Source organism: Manis pentadactyla, chromosome 9 (genome assembly GCF_030020395.1).
Source record: "Manis pentadactyla isolate mManPen7 chromosome 9, mManPen7.hap1, whole genome shotgun sequence".
NCBI classification, from domain to species: Eukaryota; Metazoa; Chordata; class Mammalia; order Pholidota; family Manidae; genus Manis; species Manis pentadactyla.
Window position 1 is genome coordinate 115,743,292 of NC_080027.1, and position 16,182 is coordinate 115,759,473.

The 16,182-nt window shown below is 45.7% G+C and overlaps 1 long non-coding RNA gene across 1 annotated transcript in view; it reads right to left on the reverse strand.

Moving 5' to 3' along the window:
- LOC130684960 (uncharacterized) overlaps nucleotides 1–16,182 on the reverse strand; it is a 115,298-nt gene that overhangs the window by 29,968 nt on the left and 69,148 nt on the right. The gene's annotated exons all lie outside the window — the stretch shown is intronic.

The window sequence follows — 16,182 nt, forward strand, 5'->3', positions numbered from 1 at the left end:
AGGTCCCCACAACTCATTCATACTTTACATGTATCTCTCCCAGTTATTCTCATAGTATGCTCTAGTTGTTCTATTTATCCTAACTTGCTCAATTGGATTACAAATTCTGTCCAGACAAAAACCATTTCATGTCCTTCTCTTAGATCTTTTGCTCACCTGGCACAATGCCAAGCACACAGCAAGTGCTCAATACATAATTAGTGCCGAGTCTACGTGCTCATCTGGAGATTGAGTCACAGAGACTCAGAGACCACGTCTGGAGTATCTCTACGCAGTCACCTCATTTGCTCGCCCAGCCTCTGGCTCCTGACCCATGTTTTGTGTTCTACCTTTGGCTTCTTCCCCAGCCAAACATCAGAGCTCCATTCTGTTGGCCCTACCAGCTACATTCCTTCTTAGTTTGCAAATAAATACTTTCTAGTTTCTACTCACTGCTTCTGCAGTATCGATTGCTGCCCCGCAGCCCCCCAGGTTTGCCCATCAGTGCCAAATGTGGCATCTTGGATGGATGAATGGAGGGAAAGAATGATGATGGATCAAAAAACAGAACGACTGGCCTCACCAGACTTGCTGCTGCCAGGGGTCATGGCCACATATCGTACCTTTGGCTTGCTGTTGCCTCCACGCATGAATTCATATCAATCCTCTAAGCTCCTCATCTAAGCCCACCTTATTTAGCAATTTTCAACATATACTTATCGAATGCGTAATCTGTCCAGCAATAAGTTCCTAGTAAGAAACCTCATCTTATTATTCTTCGAACTCAATGTGACAGGTCCCTTTTCTGAATCTCTGGAACACCTCTATGGTCAACTTCCGTTACATTCATGAAAGTTTGCCTGGTCTAATCTATTTCTGTATTTACCTTTGTCAACAGCCATTAGATGGTAACTCTTAAGACTGACTTTTTATTCATTACTATCTTTATATTTCCGGCATCCCTCAAAGGCAGGGTTTTGTGGCTAGCAAACCTCAGTGGGTATTTCTGATTTGACTCAATTCACTCAATTGAATCAAAAGGCTAGGCACACAGATGGATGAATGAAACTATTAATACATGGTTCTGCAAATCTCCCTAGAGGACCCAGTACATGGTTCTTTACAGAATAAGACCCTCAGTCAATGCTGTTGACAGATGTTTTGATGTGTTTGAAAATGAAGATTCCTGGTGAGTCAGAGGTTTTCATTTACTCAATATGTTTTGGCTTCAAACTCTAAAACAGTCACAGCCCCCAAGTTTTCAAAACCAGAATTGCAATCACCTTCCTTCTAGAGCCAGGTTGCCACAGAGAAGGGCCTAGAGAATAAAGTGCTTCTGAATGGCTCAATCTGAGGCACATCTGAAGACAGAAAATTCCAAAGGCTTTCCCAGATGGCCTCTAGCTTGGGCTCTGTTATTAACCTCCTCCGTGAGGCCACGCTTCTGTCTGGCCCTGTGAGACTGAAATGACTTTCTCTTGGGTTCATGCCGTGGTTTTGTGAGCCACAACCACTTCCTAGAAACCCAGTTCATCTGAGAAATAAGGGAGGCCCTGGTGGTTTGTGGTTATAGAAGGCGTTTCCTTTGACATCAAGCCTGGGGAAGGAAAGCAATCCACAGCAAGCCCCAGAGAAAGAGCGCAGCCTGGTTTGGGAGAGGCAGACGCACTTCCCAGCTCCAATCCTTCCTGCATCAAGACCCCCACTGGATCAAGTGCTTGTTGAGAGTTAGAGGGAGGAAACACCCCGAAACATATGTGCAGCCCTCTCTGGAGGATGCCAAGGAAAGAGGTAGCCCAGGCCTGCCTGCCGAGTCTTGAGCCACGCACTCTGAAAGAGCCAGCAGATGCTGAGTGGCCAGGGGTGGGGATGGCGTGAGAAGCCGAGACCACAAATGTGTAATCCAAACAGGACTCGGGCTGTAAGCATTTCCTGCGTACAGTGTGTAAGGGCGCTCTCCCGGCCAGCCTATGGACAAGGGAGAGAGGGTCCGTCCAGCTCCACTCCCAGAAAAAGGTACCGGCAACTTGCACGGTCAGGAGTACATGCCCCCAAGAATAGAGAGCCACCACCCTCTACGACTGCCAGAATAAGTGGGTGCCTATAACACCATGATCTCAAGGGCTCCAGGCAACCTCCCAGCTGAAAAAAAAAGTAATTTTCCCATGAGCCAGATAATACCTGAAATTCCATCATTGCTTTGCCTGAGGCTTAAACACAGAGAGAAAGCACGCCAAACATGACCAGTCATTCACACTTTGCTGTCTGGAACCTTTCTGGATCCTTCCCTGCAGGCAGATTATCTGAGAGGTGGGCTGGAGCAGGTGAGAGGGCCAGGGATCTCTGGGTAACGGAGGAGAGGGGAGGTTTGCAGGAGCAGAGGAAGGGGCATGGAGTGGACTCAGCTCCTAAACAAACTGCCCTCCGCATAGTTTTGCCTGGGGTCAGATCACTGTCCAGTTCATTCATCACTGCCCTGCTCTAAAAGGAATGGAGCACTGGGTTCCCAAAACCAGGGTCAGCTTCCTGGGCATAGCCCTGCACGGTCACAGAGAGGCCCCCGTACTCAGAAGGGCCCCCCACTTTGTTTAATGCTCCACCATGAAATCCTTAAAATATTTTTAAACAAGGGGCCCCACAATTGCATTTTGTACTGCATCCCACAGATAATGTAGCTAGTTCTGCTCTTAACTCTGCCCTAGCAAATCACAAAAGCTCTCTGAAGGGAGGTCAGTCTAACCTCGAAATTCTCTCTTCATCAAACATGTATTTCCTTCAGCCTATTTTTATACATCAGGGGATATTTGAAGAAATGTCCTTAATTCCAGGCACTTTAATTCACCTCCACCAACTAAGCCTCTTTCGAGGTGACTTAGGTGTCATGTGATCCATCCTATTATTAGCATATGCCCAACCATTCCCAACCCCCCTAAATCCTGCTTCCCGTGCCCTTAAACATATCTCTCTCTTAGCAGAAAAGTAGCACATGACCTCCTAGCCTCAAGAATACTTGGCACAGGTCCCTGTTTCTCAGCCGCATCTATTGTTCTCATCCAGAGTGACACTGGCTTCTGAGAGTCTTGCTGACATTTCTGACTTTTAGTGGAGAATGCCATTAATCAATTGGCTGCATCTGTTTTGGAAAAATTAAATAGCTCAAGTCAAGGCAAACACAGTAAATAATCCGTCAACAATCCAGGAGAGTAGTTGGGGCAGCAAAGGCAGGGTTTTGTCTTCTCTCATTATTTGAAATGCATCTAATCTGCTGCTGGATCCTCCACACCCAGGCTAGGGTTACTGGACACAGAAAGAAGAGATCAAAAGCTTGTTAAAAATGTGGGGCCCAAACCAGGATATTAAATGTATGAGTGGGCTGTTCAACACAGGTGTCATGGAGGATGAGTGTGCCAACAGGAGGCCCGTGAAGTGGTTCTTCAGAAAAAAGGAGCTATAACCTTCTTTGTGGTTTAGAACCATGGAAATCTACTCTCTCTAAAATTCTTGAGAAGGGTGGCATTTCTCAGGAGATGCAGCAATGGTAGAGTGGTTAAGTGTGGTTGCTGGGGCCAGACTGACTGGCTTCCAATCTTGGCACTTTTCCTCACCAAGGTCCTTTGCATTGACCTTGGGCAAGGTACTTAACCACACTGTGCCTCCATTTCTGTATCTGTAAACTGATAACATAATAACTACCTCAGGATTGTTGGTGCGATAAATGAATTCTTATCTGGTGGGTTGCAGATTGCTGCAAATTCTTTGACTTTCTGCCCTGTAAACAAATGGGCTCTTATTCCCCTCTTCTTGATTCTGAGTTTGTCTACTATGGCTTTGGCTAGTAAGGTAAGGCAGAGTGAAATTTGACAGTCCCGAGCCTAATTTTTAAGAGAACTGGTGGTTTCTACCTTCCTCTCTGGCTGATTACCTCATTGGAGAAGCCACGTGGAGACGCAGTATGACTACAAAGAGAGGACTGGCACCCAGCCAAACCCAACTTCCAGCCACTCCACCAAGACCCCAAACATGTAAGTCAAGCCATCGTGGCCCCTGAAGCCCAGCTGACTACCACTAAGTGACCCCAGCTGACACAGTATGAAGCAGAAGAATCACCCAGCAGAGTCCTGCCCAAATTTCTGACAAAATAAAATTGTGAGATACATTTAAATGGCTGTTGTTTCAATGTTCAAAGTTTTCAAGTATTTGTTAAGCAGCTATATGCTTAAACAGAACAACCTGTACAGGCACAACTTGTCCAGAAAAACAGGACAGCGCCTGCCACACACGAGGCATTCAGTAAGTGCTGAACACTTACAAATTCCTTAGGGACATACGTGTACTGGTAATATTGGGTGGATTAATTTTTTTGAATATTTTTAAATACTGGAAGCTATATCTAAAAGTACACACCCCCGAGCTCATCGTGGTTAATCAAATGTGCTCTATTAATTTCCACTCTACTAACTCTGGTCATGCAACTCCCTCCACCATTTCCCATCGTCATTCTGTTTTCAAATACTCTTACCTGGCCACTTCCTATTTGTATGTTCTCAGACCTCAGTGTGTATACTGTTCACCTGGGCATTTTATAAAAAGGCAGATTCTGATCCAGTGAGTCTGGGACACACCTGAAATTCTGCATTGCTGACAAGACCCCAGGCGATGCCCATACTGTGGGTCCACAGGTTCACACCTAGAGGAGCAAAGCTTCAGCCTCGGCGCAGGTATTACCTCCTCCAGAAAGTTTTCCTGATTCCTGCTCTGAGTTAGATGCTGTTGAAAACTCAACTTTGATTGTCTTCAGTGCTGGCAAAGCTTGTTTTATTTCAAAGTGTCCACCGATCCTCAGCCCCATGACCTGGCTACATTTTGATAGACCTAAATGTCATTTTTAGGGTTGCCCTTCTCTTCACTGTGATCTTTCAAAGGTGATCAGGTGACTTGGTTAGGAAATGTCATGAGGACTCTGCTGTGGTGGAGTAGGTACTTTTTAGGAGGTTTTCATCATTCTTAAAAAGAAATGCATATGGGAAAAACAGGCCTTATCTGTCCCTGGGCATTAGTCCATTGATACATGATGCCTGCAGCTCCTGCAGCCATCTCGTGACAATGAGGAGATCTGAGTGAGTCAATGTCCTGAGTGGGGATGGCAGAGGGAGAAGGGAAGAGCCTAGGTCTCTGTTCAGTCACTAAATTCACCAACTCTGGGCTTTCCTACACTAGGACTTCTCTTTACAGAGATAATGCATCTCCTCATTGTTCAAGCTGTTTTTAGCCCAGCTTTCCATGACTAGTAACCAAGAGCATCCTATTGTGGACTCATGTGCCCCACTGTCTTTTATCCATAAGCCACATATACCTCTTAATTCCTGCACCTCCCATGTGATTCCATGATTACACATCTGCCTCTTCTGGTCAGGTACCTCTTGAGGCTTATTCTTTGCATTCCCAGCACCTGGTATAGAGTAAATGATATGGACTTTCATGAACTAAAGTGAACTCACCTAAGGGTTTTCAATTAGAGAAAAATTAAATTTGAGCCACTTCAGGTATTCTCCTCGGTCAAGGTTAAACTTGAAGAACGGCCTCTTGATGCTTCACATGGCCTCACCTCCCACTAACATCAGTAGTCCTGGAACACAATCCCATTCTGATATTAACCCTAATGAAATATCATTAAGAAGGTTGCAGAAAGGCCACATGACTCCTTTTAAGACTGAAAATAGTAAAAAATAATCATTATAATGATTATAGTAATGCCTTGCCTTTGAATAATAACAACAATGGTTAGTACTAGCTGAGTCCTCCAAATCCTGAACACTCCTCAAATGCATAACCTCCGAAGAACAGTGATAAGTAACTTGCTAAATGTCAAGAGGCCCATAAATAACCAAGTCAGGATTTGAATCCAGGTGTCTGACCCCTGAACCTGGGATCTTCCCATTTTGCTCAGATCTTTCTCTGAGCCCTGCATGTTTGTTCAAGTGCTTTGATGCACATGATCTCATTCAGTTTCTCAAAGGATCAGCCACACTGTTTTGATATTATTCATCTTGATAACTAAAGATAAGTTTCACTGGGATTATTATAGAGCACCCCCCTCCATAAATCTCCAGTTTATTATTTTAAAAATCCATGTCATATGAGGAGCCACTTTTCAGAGTGGAAAATAACCTAATGTGACCAAAGTGAGGAACTCTTTTTAGCGCTAAAAGAAGAAAATCAAAGTGGCCCAGTTTCTCATAGTGGCATGTTGATGAAATGCCATGAATGAATTGTGGGATGAGTGACTGAGATATTTCAAAGTGGGAAAATAAATCATGAAGAACCAATTCCCCAAAGAAACCAGGCTGCAGAGAGCAATTCCCTAATTTCCAGCCCCTCTCACATCTTTCATTTGGAGAAGACTCCTCTGTCAAAACCTCTTTGATGGAAACATGGAGCTGGAGCAATAAGAGAAATCTCATTCTCTAGAGCATCTCTTTGCAACCATCCCAGGCACTTGGGTGGTGGAGTGTCTTTGTCTCAATGAACCAAGCCGTCAGCACTCATCACAGGCCATTCAACAGGTCCCTTAGAAGTGAAGACAGAGCGGGTACGGCCCGATGCCTGTGGGTAAGGGAGTCAGTAGAGACATGCTTTCATCTTGCACAAGAGCACATGAGTCTTCCCACCCAACACTCCCTTTAAAAAGAAAATCCTCCCTTCATGGATTATCTAAAGCATAATATTTATGCTTTCTTAACTCATTCATAATAAGCTTCCAATATTTAACTACTCAATCAATTTTTGAATGGCTGTGTCTCCAATGCAATAGCACATATCAGTGACACAATTCTAAGCACAGAGAAGACACCCGATACATTTTTTTTTAATTAAATAGAATGAGATCAGGTTGACATTATTCCGTTTCTCTGCATCCAGGTCAATGCCTTGCCCTGTCCCTTCCTATTCTCTGGTGTCAGTTGCATACATTTGGTTGACACAGATTTAGTTTGCTTTAGTGGGGCCCAGGGTGGTGCCTGGCAGGGGGATATATCCCAGAAGCATACAAGGCTGGTGTCTCGATCAGTTATGGCGACCCTCCCACACACCGGTAGTGCCGTCACCCACCCGCCCCTCCCCAGTCTTCCCACTGCTCCTCTCCTCCTGGCCACTCCCTGTCGCCCCACCCCTTGGATGGTCTCCTTCCATCCTCCCTCCTATCAAGGCCTCTATAACGCCCAGTGTACCCCCACAGACCTCCCTTCCCTGAGCTCCTGCACCATTTATATTCTGCCCCACTTAGCATTTGCTTACTTCTCTCTTGTACTGTGCGTTAATAGCTTTCTGTTTTTAATGTTCTTCTTCTGATTGGATTGTAAGCTCCTTAGAAGCTAGGACCATGTTTGCACTTTGTTTATACTGCTTTTCAATCCTGTCCGCACCGAACTCCAGCCTATTATGGTGGGGAAGCAGACAGAATGCAGGATATAAAAGGACTCTTTTAAGCACCTGGCCCACGAGGTGATTTGCTCCCTTAAGATGTGGAGCTAGAGTTGACCAGCTACTCAGCTGACATTTCTTGGTCATTTGACCTTCCCCCACTCCAGAACAGTCACTGAGGTGGCATTCCAGCCCCAGTTCCAGCAGTCATCCCCTATAGAGAATCATTCTCTTTCCCAGCTCCCCATGGAGACAGGCAGAGCTGTGCTCAATGAGAAGCAGGCTGCCTGCCTCCCCTGGACTTGATGTACATTCTCACAGGGACACATTCTGTCTTAGCAGCAGCTCAGTCGGCTCCCAGAGTCCCAGCCATCTCATGTACCGAGGCCCCCAGATGGCACATTCTGTGGAGCATGCGGCGATGGAGGGAGGCACCAGCCAGGGAGGAGAGCAGCCTGGGGGCTGAGTGCCACCAAATCATTGGTCCCTCTGTTCCGGCCCTTCTGCAGGATGTCTTGCTCTTAACAGGCATCCTGCTGGTGAGAGAAAGCCACGGCCGCATCCAGCCTGAGTGCTGGAGGCATGTTGGGCAGAGGAGGTTGCTTTCTTCCTTCTAATCAAGGCACCCTTCCTTCCTCTCTCAGGCTGAGCTGGAAAGCTCTTGAAAGGTAGCAGATTGCAGGCACTGAAGGCTGGTGTCTTCTGTTTATCCACACAACGAGGGTGTTGGCCAATGCAAGAGTCCCTGTACTGTTCCTTCCATGTGCTCCTGGCTCCAGAACGCCTGAAGCAGCCTGCCTGGACTGTCGAAAGCCCCAGCTCCCCCACCCCCAGCCTCCCACTCCCCCAGCCTCCCGCTCCCCCGTGCTGCTTCAGAGGGAGCTGGAGGTGTGTTCTCCATGGCAGTGGCTCCCAAATGGTGGGGTTGTGACACATCAGTGGAACATAAAATCAACTCACCGAGTCACAGCTAGCAATTGTTTTAATGAAATAGAGTGGAATAGAAAACATCAGTATATCATACGTAAGAATGGTATTACTTCTTAGATTTCTGTTATACACACACACACACAACAATGTAAAATGCACTTCCTTCTGTGGGTTGCAATCCCAAAAGTTTGTAAGCCGTTTTGCCACAAGCTGAATGAGCCACGTCTTGCCCCTGACCCTGGTTCTGGCATAGTGACCTTCTGGGGCAGTGGGGGATGCTTCCTTAAAGCTGGCCCACCCTCTCCCTTTATCACCATTCTAAAGGAAACATCTGCTAAGAGCAATGCATAGGGACAAGGACATAGGAGGCTGAGAAATGATTCAGAAGAGATTTCTGCCCTCTAAGAGTATGAACTGGGAATTATGCTGAAAAAGGCTGGCAGAGAGGAAGAAGGCATATAAAACACCAGATAATGTGGTGGAGGGAGACAGTAATTTCCACTGCCAAAGAGACTCTGAGAGTTCTTGTTTGACCAAAAGCAATAAAGAAGCTTTGCGGTAGAGGGGCTAAGGTGTGGCTCTCAGAATTAGGGTGTGCTCTTAACTTGTCCCTAAATTCCCATAATCTGAGTTATTAGCCCTCCATAGCCCACCTCTGTAAAAGCCACATTGGTGCACTGGGCTCTCAAAAGATATCCCTTTTGGCCTGAGATAGTCTTTCCTGCTCTAGGTACCCACATACCCATGTGATTCCCTGGAAAACTAGAATGGAGATCAGGAGACTAGGACTGACATATGTTGCTCTGTTACTTTGGGGGAGCCACTTAACCCTTCTGGGAGACAGATCTTCAGCTACTATAGTGCAATGCAGACAAAAGTGGCCATACCCAGTCAATGACTTTGTGAGTGGGTGAACTTGGCTGGGGACAGACACATGTCCAGAAAGAATGAGGATTACACAGACCCTCCATGGTCTTTCACATGAGATGGAAAGATCTATCCCCACCTCAGCCCTCCTAAGAGCCGATTCCCTGCTGTCTTGGACATCTATTCCCTGCAGCTGTGAAAAATGCCTGTCATCTAGTGAAACACAAAGGATTGTGGACACAGCTGGCTTGAATGTGAACCAATGTTCTTGAGTGAATCAAACACCCCGGCCTTAGGGATGGCCTTTATGGGTAAGAGTAATCCCACCTGGCAAGTGGGGTGGGCATCCCCTGGCTGGCACACAGCCTGCTCACTTTTTGCCCAGAAATGTGCTTCCAACACAGAGACACTGAGACACTGTGGCTTCACATGCAGCAAGCTTACAGTAACTCCTGCAGCCCTTGTCGAGGTCCCCTGCCTTTAAGGTTACCACTAGGGAATGTTTTCACTAAGCGAGGGGAGGCCACTAGATATATATTTACTGCAAAACTGGCTCCTGCCAATTATCACATCTGTTTCAAAGCCAGATAGTCTTTCATGAAGTTCACAAGAGGCTGGAGTCTGAAGTTCATCACTTACCCTTTCTGGATTTTTCCCCGTGGTTTTGTTCCAATTTATCTTCACTGGAGCCCGTGCCTGCTCCAGGACCCTGACTCTGACCCTCCTTCTCACTCCAAAAGTTTCCTTGGCCTGAAGTCTAACCCCTCAAGGTGTGGGTGATGACTCTGCTGGTGGACAGGAAGGTGTCACAAGGATGGACCCGCAGGAAGGCTGATCTGGTGATGCAAAGTGCAGCACGGTGATGGGGGTGGTGCATCTGGGGACAGAGAGAACAATCTCAAGTTGTTCCACTCAGAGCCCACCAATTCCTCTTATTCATAAAGGCAAATTTGCTCCCTTCTGCCATTCAAAATAACAACTGGCTGAGCACAAAGGTGCTGACATCCTAATGAACTTTACCCAACAAATGCTTTCTTGGGTGGCTGGGGGGAGTAGGTTGGGTGAGAGTCCCTTAATGATTGCCAATGACATGAGCACCCTACACAATTGCAGAAGATAGAAAAATGATGATAGTCACCCTCGCAGGGGACAGGTGTGTTGATTTCCTCAGTCTTCATCCCAGAGGGTTCAGAGGGTTCAGTTTGGAAAATGGCATTAAAAAGTCGAAACTACATTTTCTTTTTATTCTCTAAAGGAAAAGCTAAAGATTACATCAAGAATAATTTGATAAAGGTATTTCACACATTTTCTTGCCAAAGCAAATATACATCATAATGTATGTTGGAGAGAGAGAGAGTCTCCCAATATCTTCATTCAAACCCAAGTGGTTATTTTAAGGAGTCTCAGCATAAAAGCAATGCCTGAATCCAAAACAACTTTGGATTTGTACTGGAAAACTATAATTATTAATTGGGGAGAGGCTGTATTTTGACAAAATCAAATTCAAAGAGAACTGACCAAATATCAACTTCTACGAATGTGAGAAGTACTTTACAGTTTGTCTAGCAACTTGTCTTATATTTTTCAATTACCTTTATGTGATCCCATGAGCCATGCACAGCAGTTCTTATTCCTTTAAAATTATTGAAGCAACTGAGGATTTTCCTCAGGTCTCCTCTCTCAGACCCTCAGCTCTTCCCTACACCATGTAGTGTTGGATTTCTGAGGTCCCCTCGTTCCCATAGCTCATCCTGAAACTGGTTGTGATCAGTTTGACTATAGAGATGCTTGATTCCAAGATTATTACCGCATCAGGAGGCAGACTTGGTATTCTATAATCCAAACGGTTCTCAAGCATGTATCAGAACCCCCTGGAGGCTTGTTAAACCACATGGCTGAGCCCCACCCCCCTCCCCCAGTGTCTGATTCACAAGGTGGGGTGCGGCCTGAGAATTTGCATGTCCAACAAGCACTCAGGAGATGCAGATGCTTCTGGCCCAGAGCTCCCGCCTGGAGAACCTAGGGCTTTTCCCAACCACCCAGCTGAAAGCCCCTTAAGGGCAGAGGTGAGCCTTCCCTCCTTCTCTGCATCAGTTTATGGTCTGGCCCCTCCATCTGCCTCTGCACAAATTCATCACAGGATGGATGCCTCTTCTCCCAGCCCCTCACCTGTTGAGCTTCCCCAGGAAGGAGCCTGTACTGTGAATGCTATGGGCCTCCTTCTCTCCCACATATATCACATCCATACCAGTGACTCCAATTTCCCCATTTCAGTGAGATTTCAGCTTGATGGGTATGACTACAAATCCTTGCCTTTCACTGTGGGTTCTGAGGAACATCAAAGACTTCAAGACAAAAATGAGGAACACAAGCTTTAGCCACAGAAACAACTTTCCTAAGGAGCTCCAGGGGCTAAATCCCATCCCATCCCACAGTCCCCCAGGCTCCTCACAAGATCCAAAATACACGTTAGTATACCCAGGGCTCTGAGAAGTCCTGCAGGATTTAACCAGTTTAACTTTGTTTGACATAATTCTTCCCAGTTTTATATGACTCCAGACCCCTTTCCTTTTCCTTTTCTAAGCAAGCACACTTATTACCATTTCATGAAGCAAAAGCATTCTGCCAAAAACTCATTAGGAAATACTCCATTAAGGTGTTGAGTTGCAGGTCCTATGAACTTGGCTGGTTAATTCCTCAGTTACATGTTCACTCCTCAACAACCCCTCCCTCAATGGACACACATAGGGGGTCTGTCCTATAAGGCCCGGGGCAAGTAAGAGAAGAGCAGAACATACGCTTCATGTGGGCAGTGAGAGCCCAAGAGGAGGGATGAATTTCCCAAATTTACCAAGTAGATGGGGCATTCTTTCTCTCTGTAGAAAAATCAGTGAGGAGGCAGAGGGAAGCTAGGAGTGTTACATGAATGAATTTCCTTCAGCCTGAGAGAAAATAAGTTGGGAGGAAGCATCCCCTCTGGCCCCACCACCAATAGGACTAGGCAAGAATCAAAGAGACAGAGACCTGCTCCCAAGGAGCCTTTAATATTGTCAGGGAAGATTCGTGCATGAAGTGATACAGGAGGACATTATATACACATTACGGTGTCAACCGCTATAGGCAACCCAAGAAGAGAGCTGTCATCGCAGGAAATGCTTTCCGTATTTGAATGTCAGGGGGTCCCGGCAGATGGGCTCCAGAACAGGAAAGTGTCCACGCTGCTCCTGCTGGTAAATGCAGGTGACTCCAGCTGACTTGATCCATTCAGTCCTTGCACAAACAAGCATGTCCCACCAAAGCAAATTAAGCCTCGGGGAATGACGTTTTCCTACCTGAACTGCTCGCACGTGTTTGTCAGCCGACTAATGTTGTGGGCTGTTTTCCTGCAATCCAGGAAGAGGGAAGCACTTAAACAATTCCTGCCCTGGGGAGTGTGTTTCAGACCAAAATCACCTTCCATGATCCAAATAAACTTCAAGGTCACAAGCCAAATTATATTTTCCTGAGGAAGAAGGACTGAATCATTATATAGGAAGCCTCAAGATGGCCAGGGGTCAGGAAACGAGTCGTCTGCACTTCCTCTGTGGAGGAAGGTCTTGTATCTCTGAGAGTAGGTGCTTCCGCCCAATATCCTCCTGCCTCCTGCACACAGACACCTAGTGCCTCTGGTGTCTCTCTGGGGACTCCTCCGGGTCTCAGTGTTTTCCACCAAAGCTGTCTCAACCAGCAGTAGAGATGGGGCACCCTCAGCTTTTCACCCATCATTAGCCCTCTACCCTCTCCTCTCTCCTCAGGCCTTGGAAACCACTTTGTAACACCTCGCAACAAAGTCCACAGATGTGAAGGGATAATGCATGAAACAGAAAACACACTAGTTCATGAATATAGAGAAACACATTCCACCTCACTATGACTCAACAATAAAATGTCATCTTCTGCTTCATCTGCTTTAGCAATTAAAGATTAAAATGCTCAGTGCCACAAGGGTGTGGTTTAAAACAAAGCACTGCTGGGGAGAAGGTAAAACCTACCTGGAATGAAAGAACTTGCTACTAGAAGATACATTACAAAATCTTAAAGTGTTCATGCATGTATACTTATTAACTAGAAATATGTTCACAACATCTCTTGTTTTTTAAAATGATTATAAAATAGCACATACAGAATAATCCCATTGGTGCATGGCGGGTGGAGGTGGGGGGTGTCTACAAAAGCATCTGGAAGTATAAATTCCCAACTTTTACTTCTGATTTTCTTTGCATCTATACCACCCTTTGGCCTGGGCCTTCCTAGAGCTCCAAAATTTAGAGGGCCTCACTGGCCATTCTCCCATCTGCCCCTCCCCACAGGGCAAGGACTCTGAAAAACCAAAGGGATGAACCCCCTGAAGCCTTAGTCCATCCTCCGTGTAGTACAAGCTGTGGGACCTGGGGACCCTGGATTTCCCATTTCCAGGGTTCCACAAGTTTCTTCCTGAGTCCTCATCCCTGAGGTGGTACAGGTTGCAGCCGTCCAGGGGCGGCCAGGAGGAGGCTGACTGCAGGGGTGCGGATGGCACTCGCACGTGGGACGGGAGTGTCCACACGTGCACATGAGGGCCCCCCACGGCAAAGGCTCGAGTCATGGCCGGAACAAGAACGGAGGAGGCCAGCAGCCTGGGGTCAGCTCTCCCCAGGCTACAAATTCTGGAGCCCAGAATTCCAAATTTGAATCTGTCCTTTCAGATTGTTCCAAAGGTAAGGCTAGAATGTATTTTGTGGTTTGCTGGGTTCCTAACTTCTAAATATATATATAGTATGAGGGCTTTCACTTACACTCTTGCCTCAGACCACAAAAATGTTAAGAGGACCTTCCTTGAATAGTGGAATTAAGGATACTTTTAAGTCTCCCTCTCTCTCCTCCCCTCTATCTCCTTCCCCACACTTCCTCTCCTTCCTCTCTATCAGGTTGAATCTCTCCATATTTTTTTCCATATGCTATTAAATCGATGTTGTTTCAGTAAGTCCATGTCTATGTATCTAATCTTAAAGAAACAAAATACATGATTAGAAATCTTGACAGATATTTATGCATTTAGAAATAAAAATGACTTAAATGCCAAACAATGGGCAAATAGTGAAATGAATTATGGTATGGCCATACCATATGGATACTTTTTGATTATATTAGTGAAACCGCTTTACATTAATGAAGCATTTTACAAAAAGAAAGTTTGATATAATACTAATTGAAAAGCAAGGCACAGAATTATATAATATAGTATAAATATAAATTAAAATATAAATATAAATATTTATATTTATATATAAATATAAATATAAAACAAACTTATTTGTCATAAGTATAAGTATAAATATAGTATAAATATAAAATATAAATATAAGTATATGATAAATCTGTAAAAGATAGAAAACCACCAAGATGTGAACTGCGTTTATGTCTGGTGAAATTTCTGGATGAGGATTTTTTTCCTTTGTTCCTAGCTTTTTTCTGTAGTGACTAGGGATTACTTTCATAATCAGGAAAAACTTGTTTAAAGTCTAAACATGTCTGTCCCTTTGTCCAGGTTTGTGTTTCCATGAGGAAGCCATACCCTGGTGGCCTTTGACATAATCCACAGATGGACCCTCCGTCCTGTCACCACTTGTGAATCCTGCTTTCCTAGTGCTATTTCCATTCGGTACCTCCTGACGTTTGGATTCTGGAGTGGTCTTGGAGGTCCCATTAGAACTGGGAAGTTGTGTCTTTCCTGGGCCACTAGCTTCCATGGGCGAACAATACAGATGCTCTTACAAAAGCCAAACAGACCCGAGTGACTTCCCCTGCAGGAACCTGTCCCTGGGCTCTGGGAAGACCCCACGTCATGCATCCTAGCTCCTCGCTGTCATCATCTTCCCGCGTGCTCCTACTCTTGTTGGAGATGGAGACAGCAAACTGAGCTCAGGGAAGGAAACCCCACAGGCAGCATGCTCTCTAAATGGAAAGGCATTTGGGGACGGCGGTGGGAAGCAAGCATTCCGGTGCCCCGGAAATCAGATCAAGTCAGTTACCTCCTCTTAGCAAAGTCCACTAAGACCCTAGAAGATGGAAGGGTTGAGAAAGCCTCCCCTAAGTATCAGGAAACTAAGACCAGGAGGAAAGCCAGGTGACTTCAGATACCTTCTACCCACATCAGAAACAAAGCACCCAGATTCAGACAAGGACTGCTGTGAGCTGCCAGCCCTCTGCGGGGACCCCACATTTCTCAACGTCGAGAGAAGAGAAGAAAGCTATCTGTTTGTCATTATTTTAGAAACTTCCAAGTAACAAACTAGCATCCGGCACATTTTCCCCTGGTGTGTGCTCCCTCCCGCTGTTGTGGCCCATCACACACTCAGGGCTTTGGCTGGGGCAGTGCACAAGGGCTTTGCTGGTGCCCATGCTCTCAGCACTAGCCTGGCAGGTGGGGAGTTATGAGTTAGTTTGCAAGTTCACTGTAAATACTCGAACACAGACAACCGGACACAGGTCTCTACCAGTAAATCTATGTGACAACCATTGTGGCCCTTAATTTCCTCCTCTGGTTAAAAGGGGGGGAAAAAAAGGAAGGTTATACTAAATTTCCAAATCCCTATTCCTCCAAGACTATAGGTCTGTGGGCTTAGATCCCATTTTTCTCTAATCTGAGATTGACTTTTCTAATTTGTAATATTCCCACACCCCCAAAACTTCACTGAAATTGTACTAATTTCCAAGGTGGATTGCAGAGAAAAGTATGTCTTATTCTTCTTTGCACGACCTCCTCAATGCTTAAAACATTGCTCAACACACAGTATGGGCTCGGGAAACAAGGAGACTCAGTGCGCTGGCTGGCTGGTCTCAGCATCACTTCCTGGGGAAAATGTGAGCTTTGCAAACAAGCTGGCCTGAGGCAGATCCTGCTCTCAGTCTCCTCATCTGTAAATGGAGATAGTTACACCCCCTTTATTGTTGTTTTGTGGGACTTAA